Below are 12,588 nucleotides of genomic sequence, written 5' to 3' on the forward strand. Positions count from 1 at the left end.
CTATTGGCTCCTCCTCTTGCTTCTCTGAACTATTGATAGCAACTTGTTCAGCAACAAGGTGACAGTTAAAAAATGTGGCCAGTACCTGGTTCTACAACGACATTGTGAGCTCCCAGATTAGTAGAAGGCAGATGAGAGCTGGGCCCAGTTTGCTTGGGTCACCCTTCCAAAACAAGCCTCAGAAGGGACGAAGACTCGGGCCAGCCCCACCCCCACCCATGCTGCTGAGCTCACCTGCTGCTTCTCTGTTTCCAGTCTTAGGGCTCTGTCAGGTCTCTCACTAAGCAGCTCTTCTCCAGAGGCAGTTTGGAAACTATCCCAGGAAGGCAGAAGCAGTGACAGATACAGTGATGTGGTTCTGGACCTTTGTCTAAAAAATCTCCAAATTGTGGCTGGGAAAGAGGAAAACGGAGAGAGTTCCTCGGCCTGATGTGAACTGTGGCAGCCAGTACACAGGGGTCCACTGGTTGGAGGAGGAGCCCCACCAGTCTCATCAGTATAGGGAGGTTTCTGAGCATTGGCCCCTGTGGGACAGAGTTCCCAACCTAGACTTTGGAAGCAGGTGCTCACACCAGACAAAATGCTGCCTGGAGCCAGGGTGGAGCTGCCAATGGAGCCTGAGTAGGAAGCAAGCAGGTGGTAGGCGTGATGCTGAAAGTGTAGCCCAGGGGTGCGGATACAGAACAGGAAATGACACCGCCCATGCTGGAGTAAAGCTGGGAAAGCAGCAGCATTACTAAGTGTGTAATAATTATTTCAAATTATTTTTGAAAATACTTTTTTAACCTTAAGAATCAGAGTAGCTACATTGGGAACGCTTTCTATATGAATCAGTTTTTGGATGTTTGAAACTGATCTGAAGCCTAAGAGTAGGCTTTATTCTATAAAGTGTATCTTTTATAAGAGGATCAATGTAAAAAACATTTTTAGAAACAAATTGTGGTTCACTAGTACACACACTGATGAGCTGGGGCATTTTAGTATCTGATGTGGTCTTCAAGAGAAAGAGCAAGTACTGTTCTTTGAAACATCTGCTGGCTCTCAGCTGCTCTGTGTGCAAATGAACCCACTTTTATGCTTGTATTATTTTGTGTTAAATATCTATTTTGGATTTGCATAATTATGCTTTAATTTTTAATAATTTTTCATTTCATGGAATTGATTTGCATTGACCATAAGCTGTGAATAAAAGAAAGAAATGTGTAATAAATAAGTGACTATGAGAAGGGGCAGATTTCCTTTTAGTGTGGGGGAAGGGAAGGAGACTGGAATAGGGTCACCGAGACCTTGGCGGTGGAACATTCATGATGAGGGGCAATTTCCTGGACGTCATGGAGAAGAAGGTGGGGGTACTTGCCGTGACCTTAAGCTGACCCATAAGAATCATATGGAACTTTGGGGGACGCCTGCAAGAAGAGGAGCTTGGTATCTTGTTGATAGAATTGTTGATCTGCCCAAAGGAGAAAACTGGCAGACCTGACCCTTGGAGAGAGCCTGTCCACTCCCCACTCAGCCCAGTACACACACACAAGACCTGAGTTTCCTGGGAGGCACTGGGGTGCCCTGCATAAGCAGATGGAGCAGAGGTTAGGGGGATCAGCCAAAGCTGGGGAAACTGAGGAATAGGGAGGACCCGGAGGAGGTTGTGGCTGCATCTGTCCTTGGCTCAGCACTGAGGGAACAGAAAGAGCCTGTCAGAGGGAGGAGAAGGAGGTTTCCAAAGGCAGAACAATCCCCTCCCCACTGCAGGCCCCCAACCTGCTGGATGGAGGTCAGGACTAAACAGGAAATCAGGGTTTGAAGGCTGGACAGGTCACTTAACAATTAAGGTTATATGAACACTATGGGCTCTGTCCAAGATGCTATTGAGGGCAAGAAAGAAGGATTCTCCAGAGGCAATCAAAGGCAGGGAGGTGAACACTCTAAAAGACATGAAAACTTACTACTGGCAGGATGTTAATGCCCCCATTTTTATTGAATTACTAGCCTCTTTCTATTTATTCTGGCAGAGTCTGAGAAGTGCAAATCAAATGTGATGTCAAGTAAAAATTCTAACTAAAAATAAATAAATACTAAATAAATAAACACATAAATAACAAAAACATTATCATGTCACTATCCAGTGTTGACTTTTCAGATGACTTCAGCTGTACTTTTAAAAAGATTTTCTCGGGGCTGGCCCAGTGAATCAGACAGTTGGAGCTCCGGGCTCCCAACACCAAAAGCTAACGATTTGATTCCCACATGTGCCAGTGGGCTCTCAACCACAAGATTGCCAGCTCGACTCCTCGACTCCCGCAAGAGATGGTATGATCTGACCCCTGCAACTAAGATTGAACACAGCACCTTGAGCTGAGCTTCAACTTGAGCTCCTGGATAGCTCAGTTGGTTGGAGAGCATCCTCTCAACCACAAGGTTGCCGGTTTGACTCCAGCAAGGGATGGTGGTGTCGTGCAGGGTCTCAGCTCCCACTCCCCGCCCAACAACGCAGGACACGGTAAGGCCAAAAAGGAACACCCATGGAGCCATAAGTAGGGGAGTCAAACCAATATATATTCTCGCTGGCGGCTGGGCTGGAGACACAGGAAGCAGGATCTACATAATCTGCCTAACAGCAGTCCACACTTGCCAGCCACCATCTTCTTGCTAGCCCCCATTTTTTCTTTTGCTAGCGTAGCCATGGCAGTTATATTAGTGGCCAATGGCTTACGGGTTACAGCTGACAGCCAACTAGCCACAGCTGCTGACCATCTGATCACAGTTGGTGGCCATTTACTACCCGAGCCAGTACCTTTCTATGTGAGGCCGAGAGCCTGGAAACTGTTTTGGGGGGGCTTTGTCCCCACACTCCACCCCTACAGGGTCTCGCCTCACAATCTACACGACAAGTGTCTTCCGCGAGGGTCCCTGTGTGAGGAGCCTGGAGGTGAATGCAATATTCTAGACACAGCCAGGCTCTCTGAGCACAGCCAGGGTTTCTCAGGGCACCACCCCAGTACTTCTGGGCACAGCCAGACTTCCTGGGCTTCTTAGGGTACCACCTGTCTCCCCGGGCACAGCCAGAGTTTCGCAGGGCACTGCCACTCTCTCTGGACACAGCCAGACTTCCTGGACACAGCCAGGGCCTCTCAGGGCACTGCCATTCTCTCTGGACACAGCCAGACTTCCTGGACACAGCCAGGGCCTCTCAGGGCACTGCCACTCTCTCTCTGGGCCTCTCCGGACACTGTGCTGGAACAACAGCGGCTCACATCAAGGTGCTTACATATTATCAATGGCGGCCAGTCAAGACACAAAACCAAACATCCGCCAGTCCCACTACATGGTGGTATGTTCCCAAACAGTCAAGCGTCCATTAAATCAGGGATACAAGGCAATTCCCCATAGTCCACAGTCATTCGCCAGGGCTGTCCTGGGGGTGAGGGATGACCTTGACCTCACCCTCATCTCCAATGGAAGACTCAGCAAGCACTCCCCCCTGGGACAAGTCCCGCATCCGGACTGCCTCAGCAAGCACTTCCCAGCCCACAGAGCGGCAACAACCTTCGCTTTCTCCGCTTTCTCTGGCCTCTGCTGGTTGGGGAACCATCCATGTCCTTCCACCCCTCCACGGGAATCGAGCTCTCCAGCAGCTGCTCCTCCCGATCTTTCCCAGATGGAGCCTTCATACACACAAACTGCTCCACTGCCCTTCGGAGAGCTTTGGCCAGCACCGTATCCTGCCGACTACGCCATGTGTCATGCGGGGGATCCTGCTCACTGCGCCACTTGTCATGCAGGGTCTCAGCTCCCACTCCCCGCCTAACAACGCAGGACACGGTAAGGCCAAAAAGGAACACCCATGGAGCCATAAGTAGGGGAGTCAAACCAATATATATTCTCGCTGGCGGCTGGCCTGGAGACACAGGAAGCAGGATCTACATAATCTGCCTAACAGCAGTCCGCGCTTGCCAGCCACCATCTTCTTGCTAGCCCCCATTTTTTCTTTTGCTAGTGTAGCCACGGCAGTTATATTAGTGGCCAATGGCTTACCGGTTACAGCTGACGGCCAACTAGCCACAGCTGCTGGCCATCTGATCACAGTTGATGGCCATTTACTACCCAAGCCAGCACCTTTCTATGTGAGGCCAAGAGCCTGGAAACTGTTTTTGGGGGGCTTTGTCCCCACAGGTGGGCAGCGCCCCCTGCAACTAGCAATGGCAACTGGACCTGGAGCTGAGCTGCGCCCTCCACAACGACGACTGAAAGGCCAAAAACTTGGAAAAAATCTTGGAAGTACACACTATTCCCAATGAAGTCCTGTTCCCTTGCCCAATAAAATCTTTAAAAATAAAAATAGCATGGAGAATTGGAAAATCTAAATAGACTGATCACCAATAAAGAAATTGAATCAGTCATACAAAACCTTCCCAAAAGCCAAAGTCCGGGACCAGATGGCTTCACTAGTGAATTCTACCAAACCTTCAAACAGGATCTGATACAGTCCTTCTCAAACTCTTCCAAAATATTGAAGAAGAGACAGTACTCCCTAACTCATTTTATGAGGCCAAAATTACCCTGATACCAAAACCTGGTAAAGACGACACTAAAAAAAGGAAACTAGAAGAGAAATTCAATATGGCGGTGTGAGGTGAGCCTCTGTAAAGCTTCCCTGGAATTTACAACTGATTGAAAAACAATAACTCCACGAAGGACTCCCTGCACAGCAGACAAGTAAGACAAACAGGCCCACTACTGAATTCACCTAAAGGTGGGCGAATCATGTGAGCAGGGGAGGAGGGAACGGGGAAGTGCGGAGATGGAGCTGCGCGTGCGCAGGACGGAAACGTAGCTCAGTGCTCTGAGCTCGCTGCTCCCGGAACTACCACAGCTGCAGGACAGGGAAGAACTCGGACTGCTAGGGCTCCGCTTACGGCCCACAAGGCTGAGGGGGCAGCATATAAACGGCTGAACCCAACACTCACGGCAGAGACCTCAGAGTAAAGACTGAGGGAAGAAGGCTAAAAACGGTGGTTTAAGCCCTCAATACCGAACAGAAAACAAAAGCCTTAAGCACTGAGACTAGCCTCCCTCTCCCTACCCTCCCAGAGCTCGCCCACCCCCAACTGCCAGGTACTAGAACCGGCACAGTAGCAATGTCAGATCAAAAGAACAGAATATTTGCTGTTCTGAGAACTGTAGACTGCAGACACAGATTCGCAGCCCAACTAGTTCCGGCAAAGGGGAGGGAGCTGTGGAAGCAGGACAGGCTGTGGTGGTGGTTGCCGCCATTGCTCTGGGCCACCTCTCACAATTCACCCCGCCCCTGCCTCACCTATCTGGGTGGTTCCCTGCAGGAGTAAACAGAACTGCTGAAATGTATGGGCTCTGAATCTGGTGCAGAAAAAGCTTTGGAACTTCAAAAGCTCTCCACATCCACACACGGACACTGCGCCCTGTGACCCAGCCGAACTGTTAACAGAGGAGAAGCCCGTCTCCCAGGGAATCCCCCCATTGTGTGAGAAGCTGGAATAATGCAGAGAAAACAAAGCACTACTGTGTGAGAGAGAAAAAAAAGACTGCAGTAGGAGAGAAAATAAAACATTCTACCAACAAGTATTGGAAAACAAAAGAAAGACCTCTTCCTATCAACCTGTTGCAGAAGCCACTCCTGTAGATGTCTAGGAAGACAAATAATAAATCATTAATTGGCATGAATAACCAAGGCAACAAGACAGCTCAGAAAGAAAGTGAAAAGTCTCCAGAAAAGGAACTTAAAGATATGGAAATATGTGACTGAAATGACAGAGAATTCAAGAGTGCAGTTCTGAAAAAACTCAACGAGATGCAAGAAAACACAGAAAGCAGTTTAATGAACTCAGAAACACAATCAAAGAACACCATGAGCATTTTACGAAAGAGATTGAAATTTTAAAAAAGAACCAAATAGAATTTCTGGAGATTAAGAACTCAATAGAAAAAATTAAGAATGAAATAACCAGCTTAGGTAGTAGAGTTGACCAGATGGAGGAAAGAATCAGTGACATTGAAGATAGAAACCGGGAAATTACACAGATGGAAGAAGAAAGAGACTTGAGACTTAAAAGAAATGAAAGACTCTACAAGAACTTTCTGACTCCATCAGAAAGAGCAATATAAGAATAATGGGCATACCAGTAGGAGAAGAGAGAGAGAAGGGAACCAAGAATATATTCAAACAAATTGTTGATGAGAACTTCCCAAACTTGTGGATCCTTGAATCCAAGAAGCAAATAGAACACCTAATTACCTCAATCCCAACAGGCCTCTCCAAAACACATTGTATTGAAGCTGTCTAAAATCAATGACAAAGAAAAAATACTCAAGGCAGCCAGGGAAAAGAAGACAGTAACCTACAAAGGAAAGCTGCTTATATTATCATCAGATTTTTCAGCAGGAACTCTACAAGCCAGGAGGGAGTGGAACCAAATATTCAAACTATTGAAAGAAATTATGAGCCAAGAATAATATATCCAGAAATATCCTTTAGATACCAAGGAGGAATAAAGACCTTTGCAGACATACAGAAGCTGAGGAAATTTTCTAATACACGACCTGCACTACGGTAATAATAACGGAAGTTATTCTACCACTATCAACAGGGACAACTTGTGACAACCAAAACATAAAAAGGGAAAGAGTAAAGGCCTGAACCGAAATATGGGAATGGAGAAAGTAAACATGCTGAAGAAAATGGAATACTCTAAATATCAAACTTTCTTTTACATGAACTTAAGAGTAGCCACTCAAAAAAATCCAGAATTAAAATATATACTGTAATAAAAGAAGAAACAAAGGGAAACATCATAGAATACCACCACACAGAAAAAATAGACAACAACAAAAAGGAAAAGAAACAATGGAGACACAGCCTTACCTGAAAACTAAAGACAGAATGACAGGAAATCCTCACATATCAATAATCAACCTAAATGTCAATGGACTGACCTCACCAATAAAAAGGCACAGAGTAGTAGATTGGATCAAAACACTAAACGCAACCATATGTTGTCTCCAAGAGGCACATCTCAGCTACAAAGACAAGCATAGACTCAAAGTGAAAGGGTGGAAATTGACACTACAAGCAAATGGTACCCAGAAAAAATCATATGTAGCCAAAATGATAACAGATGAAACAGACTTCAGAGTGAAAAAGATAACAAGACACAAAGATGGACATTTCATAATGGTAAAGGGGACTATACAACAAGAAGACATAACAGTCATCAATATCTATGCCCCAAATCAGGGAGCACCAAAATATACCAAGCAACTACTAACAGAACTAAAGGGAGAAATTGACCAAAACACAATTATACTAGGGGACTTAAATACATCATTGACAGCTATGGATAGATCATCCAAACAGAAAATAAATAATAAAATAGCAGCCCTAAATGACACATTAGATGAAATGGACATAATTGACATATATAGAGCACTTCATCCTAAAACATCAGACTATACATTCTTTTCTAGTGTACGTGGAACATTCTCAAAGAAAGACAATATATTGGGACATAAAATCAGCCTCAGCAAATTTAAAAAGATTGAAATCATACCAAGCATATTCTCTGATCACAAGGCTTTGGAATTAGATATCAACTGCAAAAGAAAGCAGGAAAAAACACAAATACATGGAGATTAAACAACGTACTTTTAAATGATTGGGTCAAAGGAGAAATTAGAGGAGAGATCAAAAGATACATAGAAAGAAATGACAATAAAATACATCCTACCAAAATTTTTGAGATGCACCGAAAGTAGTTTTAAGAGGGAAATTCATATCATTACAGGCCTATCTCAAGAAACAAGAAAAATTCCAAATAAATAACCTCATGTTACACCATAAGGAACTAGAAAAAGAATAAGTGAAACCCAAGGTCAGCAGAAGAAACGAAATAACAAAAATCAGAGCAGAACTAAATGAAATAGAGAACAAAATGACAACAGAAAAAATTAACGTGACAAAGAGCTGGTTCTTTGAAAAGATTAACAAAATTGACAAACCCTTGGCTACACTCACTGAGATAAAAAGAGAGAAGACACTAACTAAAAAAATCAGAAATGAAAAAGGGGAAGTTATCACGGACACCACAGAAATACAAAGGATCATGCAAGAATACTATGAAGGACTATGTGCCACCAAATTCAATAACCTCGAAGAAATGGACAAGTTCTTAGAAACATATAGCCTTCCAAGGCTGAATCATGAAGAACTGGAAAATCTAAACAGACCGATCATCAGTAATGAAATTGAATCAGTCATCCAAAACCTTCCCCAAAGCAAAAGTCCGGGACCAGATGGCTTCACTAGTGAATTCTACCAAACCTTCAAACAGGATCTAGTACCAATCCTGCTCAAACTCTTCCAAAAAGTTGAAGAAGAGACAGGACTCCCTAACTCATTTTATGAGGCCAACATTACCCTGATACCAAAGCCTGGTAAGGACAACACAAAAAAAGGAAACTACAGACCAATATCTCTGATGAATATAGATGCAAAAATTCTAAACAAAATTCTAGCAAATCGAATACAACAACGCATTAAAAAAATTATTCATCACGACCAAGTGGGGTTCATCCCCGGGACACAAGGATGGTTCAACATCCACAAATCCATCAATGTGATACATCACATAAACAAAATAAGGGACAAAAATCATATGATTTTATCAATTAATGCAAAAAAAAGCCTTTGACAAGATACAACATCCATTTATGATTAAAACACTTAATAAAATAGGTATAGAAGGAAAATACATTAACATAATAAAGGCCATATATGACAAACACTCAGCTAATTTCATAATTAATGGTGAAAAACTGAAGCCCTTTGCTGTATATTCAGGAACACGACAAAGCTGTTACCTGTCACCTCTGCTTTTCAACATAGTTTTGGAAGTTCTTGCAAGAGCAATCGGTCAAGAGAAAGAAATAAAAGGCATCCAAATTGGGAATAAAGAAGTTAAATTATCGCTCTTTGCAGATGACATGATGCTATATATAGAAAACTCTAAAGACTCTACCAAAAAGCTATTAGAAACAATCAAAGAATACAGTAAAGTTCCGGCTACAAAATCAACATACAAAAATCCATTGCCTTCCTATATACTAACAATAAAATCTCAGAAAAAGAAATAAAAAATAATAATTTCTTTTGCAATTTTTGCAAAAAGAATAAAATACCTAGGAATAAACTTAACCAAGGATGTGAAGGACCTATATGCTGAAAACTATTAGACGTTTTTGAAAGAAATTGAAGAAGACACAAAGAAATGGAAAGACATTCCATGCTCATGGATTGGAAGAATCAACATAGTTAAAATGGCCATATTACCCAAAGCAATATACAGAGTTAATGCAATCCCCAACAAAATCCCAATGGCATTTTTTAAAGAAATAGAACAAAAAATCATCAGATTTGTTTGGAACCACAAAAGACCCCGAATAGCCAAAATAATCTTAAGAAAAAAGAACAATACTAGAGGTATCACACTCCCTGTTTTTAGCTTGTACTACAGGGCTACAATAATCTAAACAGCATGGTATTGGCAGAAATAAGACACATAGACAAAAGGAATAGAATTGAGAACCCAGAAATAAAACCACGTAAATATGGACAGATAATTTTTTTCAAAGAAGCTAAAAACACACAATGGAGGAAAGACAGCCTCTTTAATAAATGGTGCTGGCAGAATTGGTAAGCCACCTGCAAAAGAATGAAACTGGACTGCTATCTGTCACCATGTACCAAAATTAATTCAAAATGGATCAAAGACTTAAGCATAAGACCTGCATAGAAGAAAACATAGGTACTAAACTTATGGACGTTAGGTTCAAAAAACATTTTATGAATTTGACTCCAAAGGCAATGGAAGTAAAAGCTAAAATAAACGAATGGGACTATATGAAACTTAAAAGCTTCTGCACAGCAAAAGAAATGATCGACAAAATAAAGAGGCAACCGACTGAATGGGAGAAGAATTTTGCAAACAGTGCCTCTAATAAGGGGCTAATATCCAAAATATACAAGGAACTCATGAATCTCAACAACAAAAAAACAAACAAACCAATTGAAAAATGGACACAGGACCTGAAGAAACGTTTCTCCAAAGAGGACATACAAATGGCAAATAGACATATGAAAAAATGCTCAACATCACTAATCATCAGAGAAATACAAATAAAAACCACAATGAGATATCACCTCACCCCAGTTAGAATGACTGTCATCAACAAGACAAATAGTAACAAGTGTTGGAGAGGCTGTGGAGAAAAAGGAACCCTCATACACTGTTGGTGGGAATGCAGACTGGTGCAGCCGCTATGGAAGGCAGTGTGGAGGTTTCTCAAAAAATTACAAATAGAATTACCATATGACCCAGCAATCCGTCTCCTGGGTATCTACCCAAAGAATTTGAAATCATTTATCCATAAAGACACGTGTGCTCCAATGTTCATTGCAGCTTTGTTTACGGTGGCCAAGACATGGAAACAACCAAAATGTCCTTCAATAGATGAATGGATAAAGACGTTGTGATATATATACACAATGGAATACTATTCGGCGTTAAGGAAAGATGATATAGGAACATTTGTGACAACATGGATGGATCTTGAGAGTATCATGCTAAGCGAAATAAGTCAGACAGAAAAAGCAGAGAACCATATGATTTCACTGATATGTGGTATATAAACCAAAAACAACAAAAGAACAAGACAAACAAATGAGAACAAAAACTCATAGACACAGACAATAGTTTAGTGGTTACCAGAGGGTAAAGGGGTTGTGGGATGGGAGATGAGGGTAAGGGGGATCAAATATATGGTGATGGAAGGAGAACTGACTCTGGGTAGTGAACACACGATGGGATTTATAGATGATGTAATACAGAATTGTACACCTGAAATTATGTAATTTCATTAACAATTGTCACTCCAATAAATTAAAAAATAAATAAATAAATAAATAAATAAATAAATAAATAAATATGAATAGAATTACCATATGACCCAGCAATCCCTCTCCTGGGTATGTACTCAAAAAATCTGAAAACATTTATAAATAAAGGTAAGTGTGGAGCACAATGTTCTTTTTAGCTTTATTTACAGTGGGCAAGACATGGAAATAACGAAAATGTGCTTCGATAGATGAATGGATAAAGTTGTGGTATATATACACAATGGAATATTATTCGGTGTAAGAAGAGATGAAATAGGACCATTTGTGACAACATGGATAGATCTTGAGAGTATAATGCTAAGCGAAATAAGTCAGACAGAAAAAGCAGAGAACCCTATGATTTCACTGTTATGTGGTATATAAACTAAAAACAACAAAAGAATGAGACAAACAAATGAGAAACAAAAACTCATAGACACAAACAATAGTTTAGTGGTTACCAGAGGGTAAAACGGGTGGGCGGGGGAGATGAGGGTAAAGGGGATCAAATATATGGTGATGGAAGGCGAAATGACTCTGGGTGGTGAACACACAATGTGAGATATAGATGATGTAATACAGAATTGTACACCTGAAATCTATGTAACTTTACTAACAATTGTCACCCCAATAAACTGTAATTAAAAATAAAAATTTTTCTTGTGATTGTTTTCAACTGACATGATTCAGAAAGAAAAGTATTACTTACCTTTTAATTACAAAAGCAATACACACACCCTGTAAAAATTTATCTGCACCATTAAAATTGATGGTGCCATAGGACTCCATTGTTACTCCTAGCAGCAAGTAGGTGGTTTCCAACCTCTGCTTTCACACCGCTGCAATGAGCATCCTTTTTATTTTAGGCGCTGGTGTGACTATCTGTAGGACAGATTCCTGGATGGGGAATTGTTGGGTTCATAGCATTTACAAATTGGTTGACATTACCAAATTGATCTCAAAATGGTTGCATCAGTTGAGGCCCCTCAAAAACGTGTGGTAGTGTCCAGTATATGGGGATCTTTGTCTCTCCATGTAAGATTCCCATGGACCAATGATAACTCGACCAGTACCCACTATAAAGGTGAAGGTCTTCTCTCTGCTCTGCCAGCCTTTGTGCCTTAGCCGTCCCCAGGCTGCCTCAAGCAGGAGGTTCACAACCAGACTCATCACAGGTGTGTTTGTGCACTGGACTGGGATCCACACCTAACAGCTGTGTTCACCTGTCACAGCTCTGAGGGATAGCTGCATGGAAAATGTGAACAGTGGGGAGAACTAAATGTGTCATGTCTTATTTTTAGAAACTGTCAGAGGGCCACAGGGAAAGAGCTGGAAGGAGATGAGTGTCTGTGCTGAGCGGTCTGGCCTCCTGGGTGGGTGGCCTCCAGCACAGCCTTTGTGGTTCACAAAACACATGGCTGAATGTTTAAGATTCCTTCAACCTGAAAGCTGGGCTTCCCATTTCTTAAAATGCATGGATGGAGCGATTGGTTATTTAAAACAAATATAATGTTGTCTTTGTATAAGCTATATGTTTTCTTGTTTACTGCATAAAAATGATCATAAAGGAATGGTAATGGTTGCACACAGGTAAGGAACATCCTTTTAATGTTATCATAAAAACA

This window comes from Rhinolophus hipposideros, assembly GCF_964194185.1.
Source record: "Rhinolophus hipposideros genome assembly, chromosome: 23".
Classification (NCBI taxonomy): Eukaryota; Metazoa; Chordata; class Mammalia; order Chiroptera; family Rhinolophidae; genus Rhinolophus; species Rhinolophus hipposideros.